Source organism: Phyllobates terribilis, unplaced genomic scaffold (assembly GCF_046119375.1).
Source record: "Phyllobates terribilis strain yellow unplaced genomic scaffold, ASM4611937v1 Scaffold_46__1_contigs__length_10046794, whole genome shotgun sequence".
Classification (NCBI taxonomy): domain Eukaryota; kingdom Metazoa; phylum Chordata; class Amphibia; order Anura; family Dendrobatidae; genus Phyllobates; species Phyllobates terribilis.
Window position 1 is genome coordinate 9,646,697 of NW_027362806.1, and position 24,706 is coordinate 9,671,402.

Consider the following 24,706-nt stretch of genomic DNA (forward strand, 5'->3'; position numbering starts at 1 on the left):
ATTGCAGTCAGAGTAGTGGTGTTTGGTGTCTGCACTACAGGTAAGAAGATGGGAATGTGCCAAGGTGATTACTACATACAGGACAATAAGTAGCTAGCTGTAGGTGTGCAGAATCCCACTCCCAATATTGTCAGGGTCTCGCACCCCCTCATGTCGTGGGCTGTCAGGCTCCCGCACCCCCTCGTGTCGTGGGCTGTCAGGCTCCCGCACCCCCTCGTGTCGTGAGCTGCCAGGCTCCCGCACCCCCTCGTTTCGTGGGCTGTCAGGGTCTCGCACCCCCTCGTGTCGTGGGCTGTCAGGCTCCCGCACCCCCTCGTGTCGTGGGCTGTCAGGCTCCCGCACCCCCTCGTGTCGTGGGCTGTCAGGCTCCCGCACCCCCTCGTGTCGTGGGCTGTCAGGCTCCCGCACCCCCTCTTGTCGTGGGCTGCCAGGCTCCCGCACCCCCTCTTGTCGTGGGCTGCCAGGCTCCCGCACCCCCTCGTGTCAAGGGCTGTCAGGCTCCCGCACCCCCTCGTGTCGTCGGCTGTCAGGCTCCCGCACTCTCCCCCTGGTGTCGTGGTCTGTCAGACTCCTGCACCCCCTGGTGTCGTGGGCTGTCGGGCTCCCGCACCCCCTCATGCCGTGGGCTGTCGGGCTCCCGCACCCCCTCGTGCCGTGGGCTGTCAGGCTCCCGCACCCCCTCGTGTCGTGGGCTGTCAGGCTCCCGCACCCCCTGGTGTCGTGGGCTGTCAGGCTACCGCACCCCCTCGTGTCGTGGGCTGTCGGGCTCCTGCACCCCTCGTGTCGTGGGCTGTCGGGCTCCCGCACTCTCCCCTTGTCGTTGTCTGTGGAGAAGATTAATACATATTTTCATTTTTCAGGTTTTCTCTTATAAAACAAGATCCCTGAGCTTCTGTCTTTGACCGAAAAAATGGCGTCTGACAAGTCGCTGCTGTCTGCAGAAATTAACACAAACATGGAGGAAGCGCTGTATGAACAAATGCTGATGAAGGTACAAAAGATGAATTGGAGAGGCCAGCAATCACCGGGTGAATGTCTCCTCCGTCAGCCGCTGGGGGCGCGGCAGTCTCCAACATTTACCTAATGTGTATTGTTGGCTTTAGACCCCTCACAGTTGTACTATTTTGGTGCAGGAAAAATCAGTTTGCAGATCCATCCTGTTCATGTTACTCACTGATTCTCACTTGTTGCCTCATTTCAGGCCAAACAGGAGATACAGAGCAGAATACCGAACTTACCAGAAAGCAGACAGATCAGACCCCAGCTGGGTGAGATGGGCGTCCTCTGATTATTATCCAGATTACTTTGTGCATAGTATGTGACAGATACCACAGTGGGGCAGTGGGGTCTTATGGACTGCAATGGTCACAAGATGCAACCAACGTGGGGGGCTCACATCGTTTTTTCTTATACAGTTGATTACATGTAAATGCTGTTTGGCTTTTGACGATTTTATTGTGTTTTTGTTCACTTTTTGTTTTTATTTCTGTGTTAGGTTTCTGCATTAAAACTCGCACATCCAAAAATACCAAAATCTTTATTAACATCTGCAAGTCGAACCAGATCCCAGCGCCCCCGGACTTGACGGAGCAGGAATTAGTCAGCATCCTGGAATCTGATGATCCCTCCGGCTATCGAGTCCCCATGAGCCTTGGAGAGCCCCACGTTGAAGTTGATAATAGTACGTTTTTTTTGTTTTTTTTTAATACAGCACGTCTCTTTTTAAAGGGGTAGTCCAGAGATATCCTTAAAGGGGTTAAAATAGCAAGTATTACAACTTACTAATCCTCAATGGTCAAAGGTGCCATCTCCACAGGTTCTGGTAGGTCCACTTCCAGTCTGCAGAATAAAGTTTGACATCTTGTTGTTAACTTTTGAACTTTTTTGGTTTAGATTTGGGACTTAAAGGGATTGTCCACTACTTGGATTCCCCTTTAAGAACTTATACCACTTATTCATAGCAGCCCTACTGAAGTCAATGGATTGAGTCGGCATCGCAAAGTATCTAAGTCCTGGTGCACTTTGTCCTACAGGTGGAGGCGGCTGCACGGCGTACGACATAGTGATTAATGGCACCTTCTTTGAGAAAATTAAGGTAACTGCAATTGCTTATTCCGACATACGAGCTGTCTGCTCTCCTTTGTGTCAGCTCCTTACTTTGTATTTTTTTAATTAGAATAATGAGCTTTTCAGGGAACTTTTTATCACCGTGGCCATGGAGGGACTAGAGAACAAGTACGAAATGGAGTTGTCAAGAGGTAACAACCGCATCACTGATATTTTCCTTGATTTTTTTCCATCGACCACACAAGGACTTGTTCTTTCTTGGAGCAAGTTTACCATATAATATATTTAAAATTTTTATGTACCAACCTGTTGTATGGCACCGTATCAAATGCCTTTGAAAAGTCCAGATAGACAACATCCACTAAGTTTCCCTGGTCCAACCTAGAACTTACCTCCCCATAGAATCTTTTCAGATTAGTTTACAGGACAAATCCCTCATAATCATATGTTTAGGTTATTCTTATTGAGGTGCTCCAGGTTAATATCTCTTAGCAAACCCTCAAAGATGTTGCCCACAGTACATGTTAAACTTACCGGCCTATAAATTCCAGGCTCAGATGTTATCCCCTTCTTGAATATTGGTACCACATTTGCTATGTGGGTGTAACGCTGGTGGATATGGACCCACTGCCCCACGGGAGGGTTGTGACTAGGTGTCTACTGGGTCTCCACTAGAACCTCTGGTGGTGAGGATAGACTGGGCCGCCGGTAGACACCAGGTACCACTTCAGGGCAGTCCCCGGGACTGCAGCAGCATTCCGGAGGTACCAGACACAGGAGAGCGAAGACAAGGACTAGGTCAGACAGTCTGAGATCGGGGCAGGCAGCACAGGTTCAGGATAGAGAAAAATGGCAAGGGGGACAGGGGTTTTTGATACCAGAAAACTCCTTTAACGCTTGCAACCTCTGTTGATTGACTGCTACTCAAACAGTCAAATCAGTCAGTAAGAATTTAGGGCACTTCCATGGCGATATTTTGCATCAGTATTTGTTAGCAGACGCCAGGAGTGGATCCAAAACAGAAGAGGTGAAAGTGTTTCAGTTACTATTTTTCACTGTGTTTGTTCCCCTCTGGTTTTCAGCTTACAAATACTGATGTAAATTAGTGCCCAAAATACTCACTGTGTGAATGAGGCGAGGAAGCTGCTTGTAGTACTGTAATAGAAGTCCTTATTCTGAGGATGAGTGCTGTAATTCTTGTCTTCTCTGCTCCATCAAACTCCCCAGAGCAGGGGCAACCCAAGGGGCAAAACTGCTGGCGGCAGATGTCCAGACGTATGACTCAGTGAAGTGTGATGGACCCCGACACCCAAACAAAATGAATCAGACACATACAAAATAAATACACAAATCATTGCAATTAGGTGTCAAATGTTCTCAACTTTATTTAAATTTACATGACACCGAAAATGGCACAACCCTCGACTCACGAAGAGTCACCCTCCAGCGCTCAGGAGAGGAAAACCCCCTGTGGAGGAAACCTCTAGGGAACCGTGGCTGGAGGGCTGCCCTTCCCTTGGGCTTAGAGAGTTAGTGCCTATATATGACGGATTTTTAGAATTTCTACATATTTACAGAGAACGACATAACAAATTTAGACTATTAATGTGATAAACTGGATGTGGGAGAGATCTGGCTGCGATATCTGTCACCACATTTATTGCTGGAACGAATTTAGTTGATCTGATTTCCCAGGTGGATCTACCACTTCTCCCTTACAGATCCTGCTCCATCTCTCAAGAAGTTGGGTACTTGGTTACAGGGGTTGCTCATTATGGATAACCCCTAATAGGATGAGTATCCCCTCCCCCTCCCAATTTATCACCCATTAAAGTCAAGGATCCATCCATGAACTCCCAAAGAAGAGCAGCTCTTTGTACATAGTAACAGAAGGGGATCCTGTTTTGGGGACCCCCCCTCTGTTACCTTCCCTTCCCCCCGGGGTGTCTAAGAAGACAACCCCTTTCCCTGCTAGAACCTCCAAATTACACCAATGTTGGCACATTACGTGGGGTGGTCAAGCTCAAGGTCCTCAGGCGCATCATCAGTAATGGCGCTGATCATGGCAGTGCGGCATTCTTTTATGAAATCTTCTATATGACACTTGTTTATGCCCTCACAATAGTTGTCATGGTTACTACAAGGGTTATTACTGATGCAGAGTCCAAGTATTAACCCTTTCATCATTGGTAATTCACTTTCATTATGGAGGCAAATAACTGCACTTGTTACCAAGCAGGAGTCTTATCATTACGGCTTCCCTTAGGCACCATAAGAAATACTGATTATAGAACATACGTACAAGTGTTTCAGGAGTGTTTTGCACTTTTTAGATCCATAGATTGGGCTTATAACTAGCACTTTACAAAGCAGAAAATTAAGAGGAAATTACTTGTAAAATAATATTATAGGGAATTGCATTTCAAGCATTTTCCTAATGTGCATTCTGCATACTTGCATAGTTACATAGGTTGAAAAAGTTTGAACTTTAATGTCCTAGGTTTATCTCCAAAGTTATACATTTTATATTACTAGATTATTTATAACCCACAATGTCATGTTTTGTTAAAAAAGTATCCAGCCCTTCTATAAATGCTGTTATACTATCTGCCATTACTATATCTTGTGGTTGGCATTCCACAGTCTGACTGCTCTAACTGTAAAGAATCCTTTCCTATTAAGTTCCCAGAATCGCTTCTCCTCCGCTTGTTATGAATGTTCCTGGTGCTTTGTAAGGTCCTGGAAAGTGATAAGTCATGTGCCAGTACTATGCATTGACCACATATGTATTTATACATATAAATGTATATTTATGAAGGAGATGATAATTACCCTTCATAGAGGTGTTACGATCTTTCTTAAATTGCTTTCATAGGTTTGATCTCCAGGATTAGGAGAGATTTTGGGTGTAAACTTAATAAACAATGAGTAAAACATCAAAGCAAACGAAAAAGGGTTTGTGACCCAAACTGGTAGGTGAGACCGGCTAGCCCCATATTATACGAGGTCACAACCAGGTTTCGCCTGAGGAGGGCAGCACTAATGAGTCCTCAGGAGCGCATAACCCTGAAATATGCAGCGATTCTACACTACCCATTATAAAAAGGTTTAATATGCTACTTACTACCATGTTTTAATTAAGATACAAGGCATACTTGTAAGGAGAGATGAAAAAGGTGATGGGGGACAACATATAAATATACTGAGGAACTCTATACACTAGTGGCCAAAATTGAGGCAACACCCCCAAGATTTATGAATTTTTAGCATTTTGCCAATACCAATACAAATTTCATGAATGTTTTTGATTTCACAGTAAAGTTTTTAAGTAGAAATAAAATCTCATATAGAAACACAATATTAGCAGGAAATTTGTTCATTTGTCAACAAATTGGACACTATTGTCACTCAGATGACTGTGGGAGAAAAGCCATTGATTTGTCCTATTTTCATATCTAACACTAAATGTTAATACTCAGTTGGACAGCCCTCGGCCTTGATGACGGCCTGGCATCTACTTGGCATGCTATCTACCAGTTTGTGTAAATCAGATGGTGTGATGATATGAAGCCATGATTTGATGATGGCTGCAATGAGTTCCTGCTTGTGTGAAGCCCGCTGTTTTGACACCGCTCTTTTGAGCCGAGCCCAGAGATTCTCAATAGGATTGAGATCTGGGCTGTTTCCTGGCCAATTCAATAGCTGGACATTTTTGTCCTTGAACCAAGAGAGCCATTTTTTAGCTGTATGGCATGGGGCTCCATCTTAAAATAAACGGTGTCCCTTCACCAAATACATCATGTGCCAAAGGAATGAGTTTAGGCTGAAGGACTTCCTTGATGTACTTTTCAGCATTAACTGTTTCTTCAATTACCTGCAGCCTACCACCTGCATCTCTGGACACGCAGCCCCCTACCATAACACTCAGGGGAGGCTTCATGGTGGGTACTGTACCCTCTGGCAACCAGTCCTCTCCAGGTCGTCGTCGAACGTAGCGGACACCGTCGCTGCCAAAGATGGATATGCGTGTCTCATCGCTCCATATAACATTTCTCCATTGTTCAATGGTCCATTTACAATGTTCTTTGGCCCCTGCAGACGTTTCTGACGCTGTGAGGCATTCAAAAATGGCTTTTTACCTGGTATTCTGGCTCTTAACCCCGCGTTTACCAGTCGTCGTCGAACCGTCCGGTCAGACACTGTCACTCCGGTGTTGACAAGCTCCTTGTTGATGTTAACAGCAGTTTATTCCCTGTTATTTAGGGCAATTCTAACAATTCTTCTATCAGTCTGAGGAGTTGTAGCCTTCTTCCTTTCTCTACCTGGTTTATTCTTTATCGAACCAGTCTCTTGAAACCGCTTACACACTTTGAGAACGAAAACATGTAATTGCTTACCTTTTGATGACAAACTGGCTTTAAAATATAAAAACCGCATTTTAATCGCACAATATCTGTCTTAAATCACACCCAGGTCACTATAAAACAACATAGAATACATATCGCAGAAGAGGGCGTGTGTACAAGTAAGTAGGTCAGTGAAAACTTCCATTAAATATTGGTGATGGTGAAAAAGTGAAGGTGTTGCCTCAATTTTGGCCACTAGTGTATAACACAAAATATAAACAAAAAAGAAAGGGAAGAACATTTCTGCACAAAAAACGTGTCGCTCGGCACGAAAATCCCCTTGATATTGCTTTTTTTGAGATTTTTTGTGTCCCGTTCTTTAGAAACGCTGCAAAAATACTGAAAGAATAGACATGAAACTGCTTCAAATCTGCAAGGATTCACTTTTCCTGGTACTATCAAACATAGCGTTTTTGGGAACTTGGAGCTCTATATTACAAATATGTCCGTCCCTCCAGTTGAAAGAAATTAACATTTTCCTGGAGGGAAGTTTATATTTTACATTATGTCAGTTTTTGTCTATCGATGATAAAGTGCAGTTTGCAGCAATTTTTATTGTGACATATACCCAAATCATTCACGAAAATATTTCACATTCAACGCGCGTTGGGCGGGCCTGCGTCCTCTCACATGCCAGGGCTGAGTTTCAGTTCCAGTCCGACCCTGTTAATCATCTATGGTTTCCCTTCAGAGTGGAAAATGCTGAAAAATCGGAAGTTCCTGGGATCCATTTTTGAACAGAATATCAGAACCAAATCAAAACCGATGATTCAGGAAATGGACATAATGGGGTAAGTCCCAACTCTAAGGTACAAGTCTATGGCATACAGTCTGTAAAAGACGACAGAGTAGGCTGCTGTTGAGCATCGGCGGCTTCTTCTCTGATGTTCCTCGCTCATCCATGTCTTATAATACCACATTTCCCCTAGGGACACAAAGTATGACGAGCGCCACTCCTTCTGGTGATAGGTTATACCCAACAGATGGGGCAGCGCCACTCCTCGTGGTGATGGGTTATACCCAACAGATGGGGGAGCGCCACTCCTTGAGGTGATAGGTTATACCCAACAGATGGGGGAGCGCCACTCCTCGTGGTGATGGGTTATACCCAACAGATGGGGGAGCACCACTCCTCGTGGTGATGGGTTATACTCAACAGATGGGGGAAGTTGCAGAATGGCTTGTTATGGTGCAAGAACAATGTGGACATTGTTTTTTTTTTTTGTTGTTTTAACTATTATGTCTTTATGTTCTTTATTTTTTTCCTACAGACCCTCCCAGCTAACTCCAAGCAAGTCCCTGATCTCAGAAGTTGAAAGGTTTGGGTTACTTTGAGCTTTAATGCATGCATTTACTTTTTTTAGAATCCCATCTTACGAAAAATATAGGATATCCAACTTCTTGGACTCCAAAAATAAGGGGGCTGCAGCCTGGAAGTAACCCCGCTGCCCTTTTTAAAGAATATGCTGGTGTGGGGCAGCTACCCAGATTTTCACTGTGCAGGAGAACTGCAGCTAAGTCCATTCACTTTGCTGGATCTATGCTGTCGTTCCGCTGCACAGTGGAGGCCATGATGCCGATGTGCAGGGAATGACCGTGAAAGGGGCTGTTCCTCATTACCAGCATCAGTGCCCCTTTATTATATTAGAGATTGACCCCAACAGATCATAAATTGATGGTGTACCCTTGCATTATACTGCTGCCTTCCTTTTTTTATCAGTTCACCCGTGAAACCAGATTACATGATTGTGGCGGAACCTCCTGTAGGACACCCAAGTTTTCTGGTGGCTGAAGTCTCTTTACCTAAAGTGGTGAGAGCCTTAGATGTGGTTTAGGATTGTGACCTTTTTGTATTTCATGTGATTTCCAATAGTCTTCCTTTATTAAAAGTCTATGCCAACCTCGTGCTACCGGTCCTCCTCTGCCAACTTTTATCATCACAGCTTTGATGTGTCCACAGTAGCCAATTGCTGGCAGCTGTGACACATTTGCTGGATGATGATGATATAATTTTTTTTTCATACAATGGTGGGTTGTTTGCAAGCTGTTGGAATGAGAAAGAAGATCTCTGTAAACGACTGTCAGCAGAGAACGACTGTTCAAACCAAGCACAGACGCCCAGTGCTTCACGGCGGGACCAGTCATTTATATAAACCTCCCCCCCTGCTTGTTTCCCCTCCATCTCCACCATCACCTCTTCTTTGACAGTTCTGGCTTCATAGATCCAGACAGGAGATAGAGGGAAAACAAGCTGGTGGGAAGATGTATATATTATTATTATTATTTAATTATATAGTGCCATTGATCTCATGGTGCTGGTGCATATAAATGATGTTATAATGATGATATAAATGATGAAAGAGGTTTGTTGCAATAGTGTAGAACACGCCGCTCTTTATTTTTTCTATATTAATGCGACATTTGGAGGAATCGCACAGAAAATGCTTTAAATGTCTTTATTTTTTAATTTCATTTTTCTCATATCCATGATTCACATTGTGTTAAATGAGGCATAATGAAGATGAAGAATGTTTCAGCTAATGTAACCTTCATCAGACAGGATAATGTAGCTTAAGGGGACCCACTTGGTTAAATATAGGGGTCAGTTCTGGTCTTCCCAAAAAGCAGATTAAGTAGTCACCACACGGGAATCTGGTGATTACTGGGTTTGCTTTTGGGGACCCCAGATTTCTTCATATAACCGAGTGGGCCTTCTGCCTAATGAAGGCTACGTTATCTGAAATTCTGGTACCATTCATTATGCCTCACTTAAAGGGGTTGTCTGGCACTTTAATATTAATGACCTATCCTAAGGATATTCCATTAGTATTAAAGTGGTGGACAACCCCTTTTAATGCCGTGTGAATCCTAAAAAATATTTGAAGCATTTTCTGTGAGCAGTTCCTCCACGTGTCAGATTTAATGTATGAGACGTGTGGAGCTACACAGTAACTTCTAGTTGGCCACGTATCAAGATAAAAGTTTAGATTTTTGTGCACTTGTTGGTTACAACTTTCTTTCCCGTACAGAAGCGTTCAGCGACATAAGCGTTGTTACCACGCTGGTCTTCTCTTTACAGTCTTCTGCTAGATCTCTTGTGTTGGACTTGGGTGAAGACAGAATAGTCAGACGTCCCGATTTGTATCATCTAGACGTCTTCATTCCTTACAATATCATCCAAGAACAAAGTGGAGCTCAGTTCAACAAGGACAGTAAGGTGAGACAATTAAGCAAAGCTGGACATGTCTTATAGCCCATTCTGAAATCTCCTTCTTAAAGAGGTTCTCTGAGAAAATGTATAAAATAAAATTTAAAAAAATGTATACATTTATTTACCAAAAATAAATTCTTTTAATTAGGGGATAATTCTATGTGAATACTTTTATGCCCAAAAATGGCAAAAGTATTCTCGGAGTGATACCTTTATTGGCTAACCAGAAAAAAAAAAAATATATGCAAGCTTTCAGAGCACAGAGGCTCCTTCTTCAGGCAATATTACAAATGAATTCATAACATTTATAATCCTGCCTGAAGAAGGAGCCTGTGTGCTCTGTAAGTTTGTATATATATATATATATATATTTATTTATTTATTTTTCTTTCTGGTTAGCCAATAAAGCGATCACTCCGAGAATACTTTTGCCATTTTTGGGCATAAAGGTATTTACATCAAATTTTCTGGCTAACACGGTACCACAATATAAATTTGTACTGTACATCACAATTAGGGGATAATAATTGCGTATGGACATAATGGCCAATGATGTCAGCAGCCATCCATCCTAGATGGGTGAAGGTAAACTGTTTGAGACGGACATCTCTGACCTACCTGTCGGAATCAAGAACGTGCATCTATGTCATCGATTGACTGACTGATCACGTCCATGAGTCAACATGTTGTAAACCTGTCATGATGAGTGAGCAGATAGGATGCTGCCCCTCACCCTGACAGGAACTTATCTATCACAACATATAGTTGCCCAGAGACATCTGAATGCATCGGCTTTCCTTTATGCCATTCATCAAACATGTCGTATATTTTGTGTATAGCGAGTCACAAGCCTCGCACTGCTCTGCGTCTTATCATTTGGTTCTATGAGCTGCAGTAAAACGTGACGTATATTCCAGGTGCTGACTATCACAATGCCGGTGCAGCCAGCATAGCGGTGGGCTCAGAAGATCAGCTTTGGAAAACGTTCCTCTTATATAGATCCAGTGGATCCTACTTTCCTGCTGTTTACATTGTATGGTTACAAGTCTATTTAGACTTCAATATGACTCCAGAGTAAATTTTTGTCTTTCTTATACTTGCCGTATATTTTTCCCAAGGAGGGGGTTTAGGTATTGTGCTTTTTTTTTTTCTTTTTTATTTCTACTGTAATATTTCATAATATCTGTGAATAAGTCTTGAAAATAATTTGCATTGAAAAGGTTGAGATCCTCTGAATCTACAGGGATTTTTAGGAGTTAAAAATCTACAGCAGTAAATCTGCAGCAGAATTTACATTTTGCACCATGTCTGGATTTAGTAGCCGCTGCCCCTTTAAATGGAATATGTCAGCAGGTTTTTGCTATCCCATTTGAGAGCAGCATAATCCGAGGCCCTGATTCCAACGATGTATCACTTACTGGGCTGCTTGGTGTTATTTTGATAAAATTGCAGGTTTTTTTTTCTCATGCAGATCTCTGAATGCTGAGTTCTGTATAATAACCCCACCCACACCACTGATTGGCCGCTTTCTGTGTACACTGTATATAAACTGCCAATCAGTGGTGGGGGGTGTGGTTGGACTACCTGGCAGCAGGTTTACTAGTCCTCTAGTGATAATCTTCTAATAAAAGTGTGATTTTTATCAAAACTACAACCAGCAGCCCTGTAAGTGAGACGTCCCTAGAATCAGGGTCTTTGTCTCTACATCATGCTGCTCTCAACAACAACCAATATATAGTACATCCGACAAGGGGTCTATGTGTTAAAAAAGACCTTTATTATAACAATTTGGGTACATGGCGGGAAAGAAAAGAGCACACACACATATATATAGTAATACCATATAATAGTGAGGAGGTATAATGTAAATATTTGAATTGCAGACACCAGGGCTAAATAGTAGTAGCTCCAATTGTGCTAATGCATACTGATAGTATATCCTAGGTCACATAGTAAAAGGATATAATCCCAAATAATAAAAGCCAATATAGGCATTCCCAAGATAATGACCTTTTGGTATATACATATCAAGGGATGTATTATATCCAAGTAGGTTAATTCCCAAGTAACAATAATGTTGTATTGGATTCATTCATACCTGGTATATATTGTCTGCACGTCTTGCAATAGCTCTGGGCTCGGTGGTCCTACTCCTAGTGTGGCGCTCACCCCATCATGCTGCTCTCAGAATAGCCTAGAAAAACCTGCTGACAGATTCCCTTTACAAATAGCTGAAATGGCTCCTAGATACCAGAGAAGGAAAACGTTATTAAAACGGTTTTGTTTCCTAAATAGAAAAGCAAATTAAACACCACTGGATAATGTGGTGTGTGAAACCGTCCATTGGATTGCTGTTTCGGGTGGGCTCAGGAGCAGAGCCCCCATCCTACACAGCTGACATCTTGCTGTAACAGCAGCGGCCAGAGCGAAGCGTCAATCACTGCTGTTTAACCATTTATATGCTGTCAATCACTGATGGCAAGTTAAATAGCGCAATCGCCGGTACGCTATGCAATGTTACTAGAATTTTTTTTTTGCTTTTCCATTTCCTTGAATTACTTGTTGTGATTTGCGGATCCATTGACTGGCCACGTGGAAGGGCTGCAGCCGATCATTCATGACCGTAGTGACGCGCCCCCTGGGACATATTCCTTTTTGAGGGGAATACCCGGCACCGGATCAGATGGGGGGGTTGTAGTCTCCGAGCGGCTGTGACCCGGCCCGTGCCCAGGGCGTCAAGCTCAGTGTGATGTGGCAGTTCTACAGATGTTACTAAAGTTCTTTTGTGTCGACTACGCCACCCGTTGTGATGCGGTCACTGTGGCCGCCGCTGCAGCAGGGTCCGCTGAGGCTGATGGTGGGTGCGCAGCTTGGTGGGATAACCCCCAACGGGAGGGGTATAGCCTCAGAGGGGACAGGCGCAGAGGATGGGGGTTGTGGTGGTGTAGTGCAGACGGCAGTGAAGACAGAGTCGGGTTGTGCAGTTAAGGGTGTTTACTTACTGCAGATGTTGTACTGGTCACTCCAGCTGCTAGTGACCACCCGAGCCGTGCTGCGTCCACCAGGTCCTGGATCCAGCCAACCCCCAAACAAGTCCGGAGCGTGGCCCTGAGCTCTCCCTCTGTCCTTTCTTCAGCCGTCCCCACCAGTGATCCACCTAGGTCCAGCTCCCTCGGGCCTTCTGTTGGGACACCCTTGGCCCTGGGTTCCCTGACCCTTCATGTGGTGTGCCTTCGGGGTGAATGTGGTGGGTGACCGTGACAGACACTGCCCACGGTCTCCGGTCTCTGGCTGGGGATTGTTTTTACCCCCACCAGTTTGGGTTCCGGTACCCTTTTGCTGACTCCTCACCCGGTGCTCTGATTTGGGTTCTTGGGTCCCTTCTCTTCTGTGCTCTGGGTCTTTCTCTTTTCTCCTCTCTCACTCTGGGTCTTGGTCTTTCTTCTCTCCTCTCCTAACTTGTTTTCTGCAGCTGATCCTCTCTGCATCTGACTCTCTGCGTCTGACCCTGATTCTAGTTGGTGCCCACCTTATATATCCCTCTATGTGTGAGCTCAGGTGACCAGCACCCAATGAGCTCCTAACTTTACCCAGGCTGCTCCCCCTATCTGCCCCTACACTACATGGGATGTACCACCCCCCCTCCCACTCCAGCCAGGAACAGACTCGGTCGTACCTGCACATTTCTAAGTGGGAGTACCGTCGGCCTGTTCCTCGGAAATGGGATGTGTGTAGTGCATGCAGCCTACCGAGCTCAGTTCCACTCTCCATCCTTACCCGGGAGTGGAATATCACACCTCTGGGTTGAGGTGCAATACCCCTGTAGCAGCCGAATCCTCAGGGTGCTACATTCCCCCCTGGTAAACCACAGCACGTCCTCGGGCTGTAAAGACAAAAACACCAAAACATACAAAATTTTTCATATAAACATATAAAACATATAAAAAACATTATATAAATAACATATCTTAGTAGATAAAACTTTCTCGTCGTTTCTTGTTTCAGGTTCCTCCTCTGGACACTGTGCAACGTGTGTCCGGGAAAAGTGCGACAGTCTCTTAGAAAATCTGGTTTTCTATAAAACCGGTAGGGGGCGCTTTAGGACGCGCAACTATATACAGAGGGATGTTGGCCGCTCTCAGTCCTCGGCCAAGTAGAGGGAAGGGAATGGCTGCTCACAGTCCTCAGCCTGTAGGATGAAGGGGTTAACGGGTAAACAGTTCACTGGTCCCAACGGGGACTATTTTAGCAGCAACGGTTCACTGTGCCCCGACGGGCAACTATATACAGTCTCTACTCCCGTCCTCAACGACGGCTCCCTCCTGCTTTTTCTTGGTATGGTGTTGCTTCAGACCCATCCGGGTCCTCTGGCTCCTCTTCCCCGTACCGCAACTCCTCCTCCGTCAAGCGGTGCACGTGGAGGGCGTAAGGTCCTTTGGCACACTTGTGCCGGGTGAAAGTGACCTCGTCTCCGACGTAGAGGTCACGGCCTTTGTGACCTTCCGGCAGGTGGGACTCGACGTCTCTGCGCGTCACAAAAACGTCACCGCGGTTGTTACGGTCCCGAATAAAGCCCCACCCATGCTGCGGGTTGAACTTTATCACCGTCCCGATGGTGCGGGGACAGTGCGCTGCACGGGGGTTCCTCCTAGTCCGGCTCTTCTGCTCCGCGCTCCGGATTTGGGCCTGTTGTTCTCTGACCCGCCTCTCCTCCCGTTCTCTCGCAAACTCTGCTAGCTGCTGACGACAACATTCAGTACGCTCAGCGGCGACTGCCCGAGTTTCCTGAGTGAACCCCATTAGATCTTCTCCGGTGGGGTCCCACTCAAACTGCGCTTCCGCTAGCGGGGGCGAGATCCGTGCCACGGGCTTCGGAGCCGGAATCAGGGGTTCATCCAGGGGTCTTAGTCTCTGCTGCCGTTCCAGCTCATGGTATCCTTCGGGCCAGATGAAGGGCCGCCCGTCCGGCCATGAGAGCTGGCTGAACAAGTCCTCCCCCAGGTGTGGCACCCTTGGTTTTACGGGCGCGGGCGCGGTGGTGGTAGCGCCCGGGTTGCCCAGGCCTTGCGGCCAGGCCTGGGGCACCTGGAAGGTGAAGGGCACCGTTAGGACGGCGGCGCCCTGAGCTACCTGGCCTTGCGGCCAGGCCGGAGGCTCCGCGGAGGTAGGGGGCGCTGTTGGTGATGCGGCGCCCGGGGGTACTAGGCCTTGCGACCAGGCTGGTGGTGTTTCCTGCTTTGTCACGCTCCGGGTCGAGGCGCGTGACGTCACAGGGGTCGCTGCGGCGGCTTCCGGTCGGGGCCTAGTCCATGGCGGTGACATGGCGGCTACGGGCACAGCAGGGGGACTTTCGGGCTCTGCGACGGGGAGCTGGGGCAGGTAAGCGGTGTCACGGCTTGGGGTATAGGCGTCCCCTTTACCTGCCTCCATGCGTTCGGCTCCCCTCTCGGCGCCGTCTCCGGCCTTGGGTCCTCCCGCGCCATCCTCAGAGGCGGTCTGCTTCCTCTTCCAGGGTAGCGTGCTCCGTTGACTGGTCTCAGCTTGCTGGGTCATCTCCCGGCTCCACTCCGCCAGTATCTCGCGCTGTACCCGGGCCATCCTCCTTGCGAGGCCCTCCAAGGCAGTTTGTGCACACTCCCGGTCTCGGGGGAGCTGCGCTAAGATCTCCGCTAGACCTAGCGGGGTTGTGGACTCTAGCAGGCTCCTGACCATCGGGTCGGTGCTGCTCTGCTCTTCTTCTGGCAGGCTCCTGGCCAGCGGGCCGGTGCTGCTCTGCCCTCCTTCCTCGGTCTCTAGCAGACTCCTGGCCAGCGGGCCGGTGCTGTTCTGCTTTCTCTCCATCTCCGGGTGAGCTCCTTCGCTACTCCTCGTTAGACCTCTTGCCTCCGGGTGCGCTCGCTCCAGACTGCTCCAAGCGACACCCATCTTTTCTCTTCTCTTTCGTCTCCTCCCACTTAGAGGGCGGTCCCGGGGCAACTCGGTGACTGTCAGCTCCAGGGGTAGTTCTTTCACGCTGACAGACACCTCCAGCATCACAGTCTCTGTTGGTGGGGGCGGTTTCCACTTTTGGCGCCATTTTCTGTCCCGGCCCACGATGGGAGGTGGCCTCTTGCCCTCCTTTGGCACGCCCATAATGGCGTCCGCTGCTCTTCCAAGGCGGGAAATCTGCGGTTTTGGCGGGAAGCGTCGCCCAGTGGCGGGAAACTCTGCAGATGGCGGGAACAAGTTGGAAATGGCGGACAATCGGCGGGAAACGACTGGTGATGGAGTCCGATGGCGTGGACCCTCCGGAACCGGCGGGAGACTTCTTTCTGAGGTAAACTTGCACTTTTCTTCAGGCACGCAGTACCCGGGTGTTGCGGGCACGTAATCCTGCCGACTACGCCAAAGTTGACGCGCCCCCTGGGACATATTCCTTTTTGAGGGGAATACCCGGCACCGGATCAGATGGGGGGGTTGTAGTCTCCGAGCGGCTGTGACCCGGCCCGTGCCCAGGGCGTCAAGCTCAGTGTGATGTGGCAGTTCTACAGATGTTACTAAAGTTCTTTTGTGTCGACTACGCCACCCGTTGTGATGCGGTCACTGTGGCCGCCGCTGCAGCAGGGTCCGCTGAGGCTGATGGTGGGTGCGCAGCTTGGTGGGATAACCCCCAACGGGAGGGGTATAGCCTCAGAGGGGACAGGCGCAGAGGATGGGGGTTGTGGTGGTGTAGTGCAGACGGCAGTGAAGACAGAGTCGGGTTGTGCAGTTAAGGGTGTTTACTTACTGCAGATGTTGTACTGGTCACTCCAGCTGCTAGTGACCACCCGAGCCGTGCTGCGTCCACCAGGTCCTGGATCCAGCCAACCCCCAAACAAGTCCGGAGCGTGGCCCTGAGCTCTCCCTCTGTCCTTTCTTCAGCCGTCCCCACCAGTGATCCACCTAGGTCCAGCTCCCTCGGGCCTTCTGTTGGGACACCCTTGGCCCTGGGTTCCCTGACCCTTCATGTGGTGTGCCTTCGGGGTGAATGTGGTGGGTGACCGTGACAGACACTGCCCACGGTCTCCGGTCTCTGGCTGGGGATTGTTTTTACCCCCACCAGTTTGGGTTCCGGTACCCTTTTGCTGACTCCTCACCCGGTGCTCTGATTTGGGTTCTTGGGTCCCTTCTCTTCTGTGCTCTGGGTCTTTCTCTTTTCTCCTCTCTCACTCTGGGTCTTGGTCTTTCTTCTCTCCTCTCCTAACTTGTTTTCTGCAGCTGATCCTCTCTGCATCTGACTCTCTGCGTCTGACCCTGATTCTAGTTGGTGCCCACCTTATATATCCCTCTATGTGTGAGCTCAGGTGACCAGCACCCAATGAGCTCCTAACTTTACCCAGGCTGCTCCCCCTATCTGCCCCTACACTACATGGGATGTACCACCCCCCCTCCCACTCCAGCCAGGAACAGACTCGGTCGTACCTGCACATTTCTAAGTGGGAGTACCGTCGGCCTGTTCCTCGGAAATGGGATGTGTGTAGTGCATGCAGCCTACCGAGCTCAGTTCCACTCTCCATCCTTACCCGGGAGTGGAATATCACACCTCTGGGTTGAGGTGCAATACCCCTGTAGCAGCCGAATCCTCAGGGTGCTACAGTAGCAGATACACATTTACATGTGGAAATAGGCCCTTATAGAAATCAATCAATAGAACGTATACCTGGATATCCAGGTTTATCCTTTGCATACATTTAAAGAGGTATAAGTCATGGCATATTACTAGGATGTCATTCTTGGGGGTCTGACAGCCTGATTTAGAAAGAAGTGGATGCATTATTTTTTTCACGCTCCCAATTTAACAATTTGAGTACAGTTGGATCTATTGTTTTTTTTATTTTTTGCACTATGGGTGGGTGGTTGGGAGCACAGCTGTGCAGGAAAAAAAAAGCTTACAGGTTCTCAATTCCTTCATTCTTGGGATCGGTGGCGGAACCACAGGTCGGACCATCGCCAATCAAGATATTATATCCCTTCACACTCATCATTGCTCCCAATTAACAATTTGAGTACGTGCATTTTTTTAGGGTTTTTTTTTAGGGTATTTTTGCGCAATGGGTGGGAGCACAACTGTGCAGGAAAAAAAGCTAATAGGTTCCCCATTTCTTCATTCTCAGAATCAGTGGATGGAACATCGCCAATCACAATATTATATCCTTCACACTAATCGTTGCTCCCAATTATCAATTTGAGTACGGTTATACCTATTGTTTTTTTAGGGGTTTTTTTTGCACTGTGGGTGGTTGGGAGCACAGCTGTGCAGGAAAAAAAAAAGCTGATAGATTCCCCATTCCTTCATTCTCAGGATCAGTGGTGGAACCAGAGGGTGGATCATCTCCAATCAAAATATTATATTATTCACACTAATCATTACTCCTAGTTAACAATTTGAGTACCCATTGTGTTTTTTTAGGGTTTTTTTTTTTTTGCACTATGGGTGCAAGTTATAGTAATATGTGTCACCGTAAAAAAAAAAACTAATAGTGTCTCCTGATTGTTCAGACACAAATATATCTGTTGAAAATAGTCTGGTATACACCAGTAAATTATAACTGTGGTTTTGCTGTTCCACGGTAAAAAATCTCTATTATCCTGCTTTTGGCATTTTTTGCCGCAAAGAAAAACAGTAGTAGTGTCTCCTGATTGTTCAGACACAAATATATCTGTTGAAAATAGTCTGGTGTGGGCCCAAGAAATTCAAGTGTGGTTTTGCAGTTCCACGGGTCAAATCTTTGTATTATCCACTTTTGGGCCATTTTTGCCTAAAAATAAACAGTTTGAGTGTGTCGCTCATTGTTCAGCCGCAAATATATCTATTTAAAATTTTCTGGTATACCCCAGTAAACAATAACTGTGGTTTTGCCATTCCACGGTAAAAAATCTCTATTATTCACCTTTTGATATTTTTTCCGTAAAGAAAAACAGTAAAAGTTTCTCCCTGATTGTTCAGATTGTTTAAAAGAGTCGGGTGTAGGCCAGAGAAATAGAACTGTGGTTTTCCTCTTCCACGGTTCTAATCTACTTTATTACCCTTTTTCCATTGATAGTGCGAGTGTAAGCTATTTTACTTACTTTACAATGGGCAAGGCGCGTGGCAAGGGACATGGAAGTGGACGTTCTGGTGATGGTGCATGCAGAGGACGGGGCCGTGGCCAAGGTGAAAATGTGCCACAACCAACAGCCATATCTTCTCGCTCCCACTTCTTGACCGAATTACTAGGGAAGCACAGAACAACACCAGTATTGCGAACTGATCAGTGTGAACAGGTTATTAATTGGATAGCAGATAATACTTCCAGTTACCTGGGCACCACCACTTCCGGTCTGTCTTCCACACGGTCAACTCTTAGTAGCCGTGAGTCTCCACCGCATACTCCTCCTCACCCTGATGCTCCTCCCTCCCACCATGCCGAGTGTCGTCAGACAGCAACTGATCCCACACTTGGACTCTCTGAAGAGCTGTTCACTGGTCCATTTCCAGATTTGTGCCCCTCGCCTGCTCCGCTTGAAGAGGTGGAAGAGGAGATCCCATGTAGAGATGCCCAAATATTTGAACAGCCACGGCCACAGGAAGTCAACGCTGGCAATTTGTCACAAGAGGTGGACGATGACGAGACACAGTTGCCAGGAAGTGAGGAGGAGGATTGTGGTGCGCAAGTGGAAGAGGAGGAGGTGGTGGATGATCTAGTAACTGACCCAACGTGGCAGGAGGACATGCAGAGCGAGGCCAGCAGCACACAGGCAGGAAGAAGCAGTGTGGTGGCCGCACACATGGGTATACGCTTCCTCATTTCGGCTGTTTTATGTTCTTCTCCTTATCCTCAGCCTCCACCACCACTATACCACCAGGGTGACCGTGGTCCGTGTTGCCATTATTGAAAGTTCCTCCGTCCTTATTTTTGTCAGCTTTTGCTTGGAAGGCATAAGCAAAGACTGTGGGAGACCCACTCCCCAATAATGGGAATAATATTTTTAAAATGCTGTACTGTATGGCTCTTGTAAGGGGCATTAAAAGCGTCTTGTTAAGCTACTGCGACCTCCACCACTTTTCCGAGGGGCATTCAAACCGTCTTGTTAAGCTACTGCGATCTCCACCACTTTTCCGAGGGGCATTAAAACCGTCTTGTTAAGCTACTGGGACCTCCACGTCTCTTCCAAGGGGCATTCAAACCGTCTTGTTAAGCTACTGGGACCTCCACCACTTTTCTGAGGGGCATTAAAAGTGTCTTATTAAGCTACTGGTACCTCCACCACTTTTCCGAGGGGCATTAAAAACGTCTTGTTAAGCTAGTGGGACCTCCACGTCTCTTCCAATGGGCATTCAAACTGTCTTGTTAAGCTACTGCGACCTCCACCACTTTTTCGAGGGGCATTAAAAGCGTCTTATTAAGCTACTGGGACCTCCACCACTTTTCCGAGAAGCATTAAAACCGTCTTGTTAAGCTACTGGGACCTCCACGTCTCTTCCAAGGGGCATTCAAACCGCCTTCTGAAGCTACTGGGACCTCCACGTCTCTTCCAAGGGGCATTCAAACCGTCTTGTTAAGCTACTGGGACCTCCACGTCTCTTCCAAGGGGCATTCAAACCGTCTTGTTAAGCTACTGCGACCTCCACCACTTTTCCAAGGGGCATTAAAACCATCTTGTTAAGCTACTGGGACCTCCACGTCTCTTCCAAGGGGCATTCAAACCGTCTTGTTAAGCTACTGGGACCTCCACCACTTATCTGAGGGGCATTAAAAGCGTCTTGTTAAGCTGCTGTGACCTCCACCACTTTTTCGAGGGGCATTAAAACCGTCTTGTTAAGCTACTGGGACCTCCACGTCTCTTCCAAGGGGCATTCAAACTGTCTTGTTAAGCTACTGCGACCTCCACCACTTTTTCGAGGGGCATTAAAAGCGTCTTATTAAGCTATTGGGACCTCCACCACTTTTCTGAGGAGCATTAAAACCGTCTTGCTAAGCTACTGGGACCTCCACGTCTCTTTAAAGGGGCATTCAAACAGTCTAGTTAAGCTACTGGGACCTCCACGTCTCTTCCAAGGGGCATTCAAAGTGTCCTGTTAAGCTACTGGGACCTCCACCACTTTTCTGAGGGGCATTAAAAAGCATCTTGTTGAGCTACTGGGACCTCCACCACTTTTCCGAGGAGCATTAAAACCATCTTGTTAAGCTACTGTGACCTCCACGTCTCTTCCAAGGGGCATTCTAACCGTCTTGTTAAACTACTGCGACCTCCACCACTTTTGCAAGGGGCATTAAAACCGACTTGTTAAGCTACTGGGACCTCCAGGTCTCTTCCAAGGGGCATTCAAACCGTCTTCTTAAGCTACTGTGACCTCCACCACTATTCAAAGGGGTATTAAAACCGTCTTGTTAAGCTTATGTGACCTCCACCACTTTTCCGAGGGTCATTAAACAGTCTTGTTAAGCTACTGGGACCTCTACGTCTCTTCCAAGGGGCATTCAAACCGTCTTGTTAAGCTACTGGGACCTCCACGTCTCTTCCAAGGGGCATTCAAACAGTCTTGGTAAGCTACTGCGACCTCCACCACTATTCAAAGGGGCATTAAAACCGTCTTGTTAAGCTACTGGGACCTCCACCACTTTTCCGAGGGGCATTAAAACAGTCTTGTTAAGCTACTGGGACCTCCACGTCTCTTCCAAGGGGCATTCAAACCGTCTTGTTAAGCTACTGGGACCTCCACTTCTCTTCTCAGAGGCATTAAAAGTGACTTGTTAAGCTACTGTGACCTCTACCACTTTTCCGAGGGGCATTAAAACCGTCTTGTTAAGCTACTGGGACCTCCACGTCTCTTCCAAGGGGCATTCAAACCGTCTTGTTAAGCTACTGGGACCTCCACGTCTCTACCAAGGGGCATTCAAACCGTCTTGTTAAGCTACTGCGACCTCCACCACTTTTTCGAGGGGCAGTAAAAGCGTCTTATTAAGCTACTGGGACCTCCACGTCTCTTCCAAGGGGCATTCAAACCGTCTTGTTAAGCTACTGGGACCTCCACGTCTCTACCAAGGGGCATTCAAACCGTCTTGTTAAGCTACTGGGACCTCCACCACTTTTCCGAGAAGCATTAAAACCGTCTTGTTAAGCTACTGGGACCTCCACGTCTCTTCCAAGGGGCATTCAAACTGTCTTGTTAAGCTACTGGGACCTCCACGTCTCTTCCAAGGGGCATTCAAACCAACTTGTTAAGCTACTGGGACCTCCATGTCTCTTCTGAGAGGCATTAAAAGCATCTTGTTAAGCTACTGTGACCTCCACAACTTTTTCGAGGGGCATTAAAACCGTCTTGTTAAGCTACTGGGACCTCCACGTCTCTTCCAAGGGGCATTCAAACTGTCTTGTTAAGCTACTGCGACCTCCACCACTTTTTCGAGGGGCATTAAAAGCGTCTTATTAAGCTATTCGGACCTCCACCACTTTTCTGAGGAGCATTAAAACCGTCTTGTTAAGCTACTGGGACCTCCACGTCTCTTCCAAGGGGCATTCAAACAGTCTAGTTAAGCTACTGGGACCTCCACGTCTCTTCCAAGGGGCATTCAAAGCGTCCTGTTAAGCTACTGGGACCTCCACCACTTTTCCGAGGGGCATTAAAAGCATTTTGTTAAGCTACTGGGACCTCCACCACTTTTCCGAGGAGCATTAAAACCATCTTGTTAAGCTACTGTGACCTACACGTCTCTTCCAAGGGGGCATTCTAACCGTCTTGTTAAGCTACTGCGACCTTCACCACTTTTGCAAGGGGCATTAAAACGGACTTGTTACGCTACTGGGTCCTCCACGTCTCTTCCAAGGGGCATTCAAACCCTCTTCTTAAGCAACTGTGACCTCCACCACTATTCAAAGGGGCATTAAAACCGTCTTGTTAAGCTTATGTGACCTCCACCACTTTTCCGAGGGTCATTAAACAGTTTTGTTAAGCTACTGGGACCTCCACGTCTCTTCTGAGGGGCATTAAAAGCGTCTTGTTAAGCTTATGTGACCTCCACCACTTTTCCGAGGGTAATTAAACCGTCTAGTTAAGCTACTGGGACCACCACGTCTCTTCCAAGGGGCATTCAAACAGTCTTGTTAAGCTACTGTGACCTCCACCACTATTCAAAGGGGCATTAAAACCGTCTTGTTAAGCTTATGTGACCTCCACCACTTTTCCGAGGGTCATTAAACAGTCTTGTTAAGCTACTTGGACCTCCACGTCTCTTCCAAGGGGCATTCAAACCGTCTTGTTAAGCTACTGCGACCTCCACCACTATTCAAAGGGGCATTAAAACTGTCTTGTTAAGCTACTGGGACCTCCACATCTCTTCCAAGGGGCATTCAAACCGTCTTGTTAAGCTACTGGGACCTCCACGTCTCTTCCAAGGGGCATTCAAACCGTCTTGTTAAGCTACTGGGACCTCCACTTCTCTTCTCAGGGGCATTAAAAGTGACTTGTTAAGCTACTGTGACCTCCACAAATTTTCCGAGGAGCATTAAAACCGTCTTGTTAAGCTACTGGGACCTCCACGTCTCTTCCAAGAGGCATTCAAACCGTCTTGTTAAGCTACTGGGACCTCCACGTCTCTACCAAGGGACATTCAAACCGTCTTGTTAAGCTACTGCGACCTCCACCACTTTTTCGAGGGGCAGTAAAAGCGTCTTGTTAAGCTACTGGGACCTCCACGTCTCTTCCAAGGGGCATTCAAACCGTCTTGTTAAGCTACTGGGACCTCCACGTCTCTTCCAAGGGGCATTCAAACCAACTTGTTAAGCTACTGGGACCTCCATGTCTCTTCTGAGCGGCATTAAGAGCATCTTGTTAAGCTACTGTGACCTCCACAACTTTTCCGAGGGGCATTAAAACCATCTTGTTAAGCTACTGGTACCTCCACGCCTCTTCTAAGGGGCATTCAAACCGTCTTGTTAAGCTACTGGGACCTCCACGTCTCTTCCAAGGGGCATTCAAACCGTCTTGTTAAGCTACTGGGACCTCCACCACTTATCTGAGGGGCATTAAAGCGTCTTGTTAAGCTGCTGTGACCTCCACCACTTTTTCGAGGGGCATTAAAACCGTCTTGTTAAGCTACTGGTACCTCCACGTCTCTTGCGAGGGACATTCAAACCATCTTGTTAAGCTACTGGGACCTCCACGTCTCTTCCAAGGGGCATTCAAACCGTCTTGTTAAGCTACTGCGCCCTCCACGTCTCTACCAAGGGGCATTCAAACCGTCTTGTTAATCTACTGCGACCTCCACCACTTTTTCGAGGGGCAGTAAAAGCGTCTTATTAAGCTACTGGGACCTTCACCACTTTTTCGAGGGGCATTAAAACCGTCTTGTTAAGCTACTGGGACCTCCACGTCTCTTCCGTGGGGCATTCAAACCATCTTGTTAAGCTACTGGGAACTCCACTTCTCTTCTCAGGGGCATTAAAAGCGACTTGTTAAGCTACTGTGACCTCCACCACTTTTCCGAGGGGCATTAAAACCGTCTTGTTAAGCTTCTGGGACCTCCACGTCTCTACCAAAGGGCATTCAAACCGTCTTGTTAAGCTACTGGGACCTCCACGTCTCTACCAAGGGGCATTCAAACCGTCTTGTTAAGCTACTGCGACCTCCACCACTTTTTCGAGGGGCAGTAAAAGCATCTTATTAAGCTACTGGGACCGCCACCACTTTTCCGAGAAGCATTAAAACCATCTTATTAAGCTACTGGGACCTCCACGTCTCTTCCAAGGGGCATTCAAACCGTCTTGTTAAGCTACTGGGACCTCCACGTCTCTTCCAAGGGGCATTCAAACCATCTTGTTAAGCTACTGGGACCTCCACGTCTCTTCTGATAGGCATTAAAAGCATCTTGTTAAGCTACTGTGACCTCCACAACTTTAACGAGGGGCATTAAAACCATCTTGTTAAGCTACTGGGACCTCCACGTCTCTTCCAAGGGGCATTCAAACCGTCTTGTTAAGCTACTGGGACCTCCACCACTTATCTGAGGGGCATTAAAAGCGT

At 47.2% G+C, this 24,706-nt stretch overlaps 1 pseudogene; it reads left to right on the forward strand.

Moving 5' to 3' along the window:
* The first annotated feature begins 910 nt into the window (after nucleotides 1-910).
* LOC141191494 (PIH1 domain-containing protein 1-like) lies at nucleotides 911-10,637 on the forward strand (annotated as a pseudogene).
* Nucleotides 10,638-24,706: the final 14,069 nt, after the last annotated feature.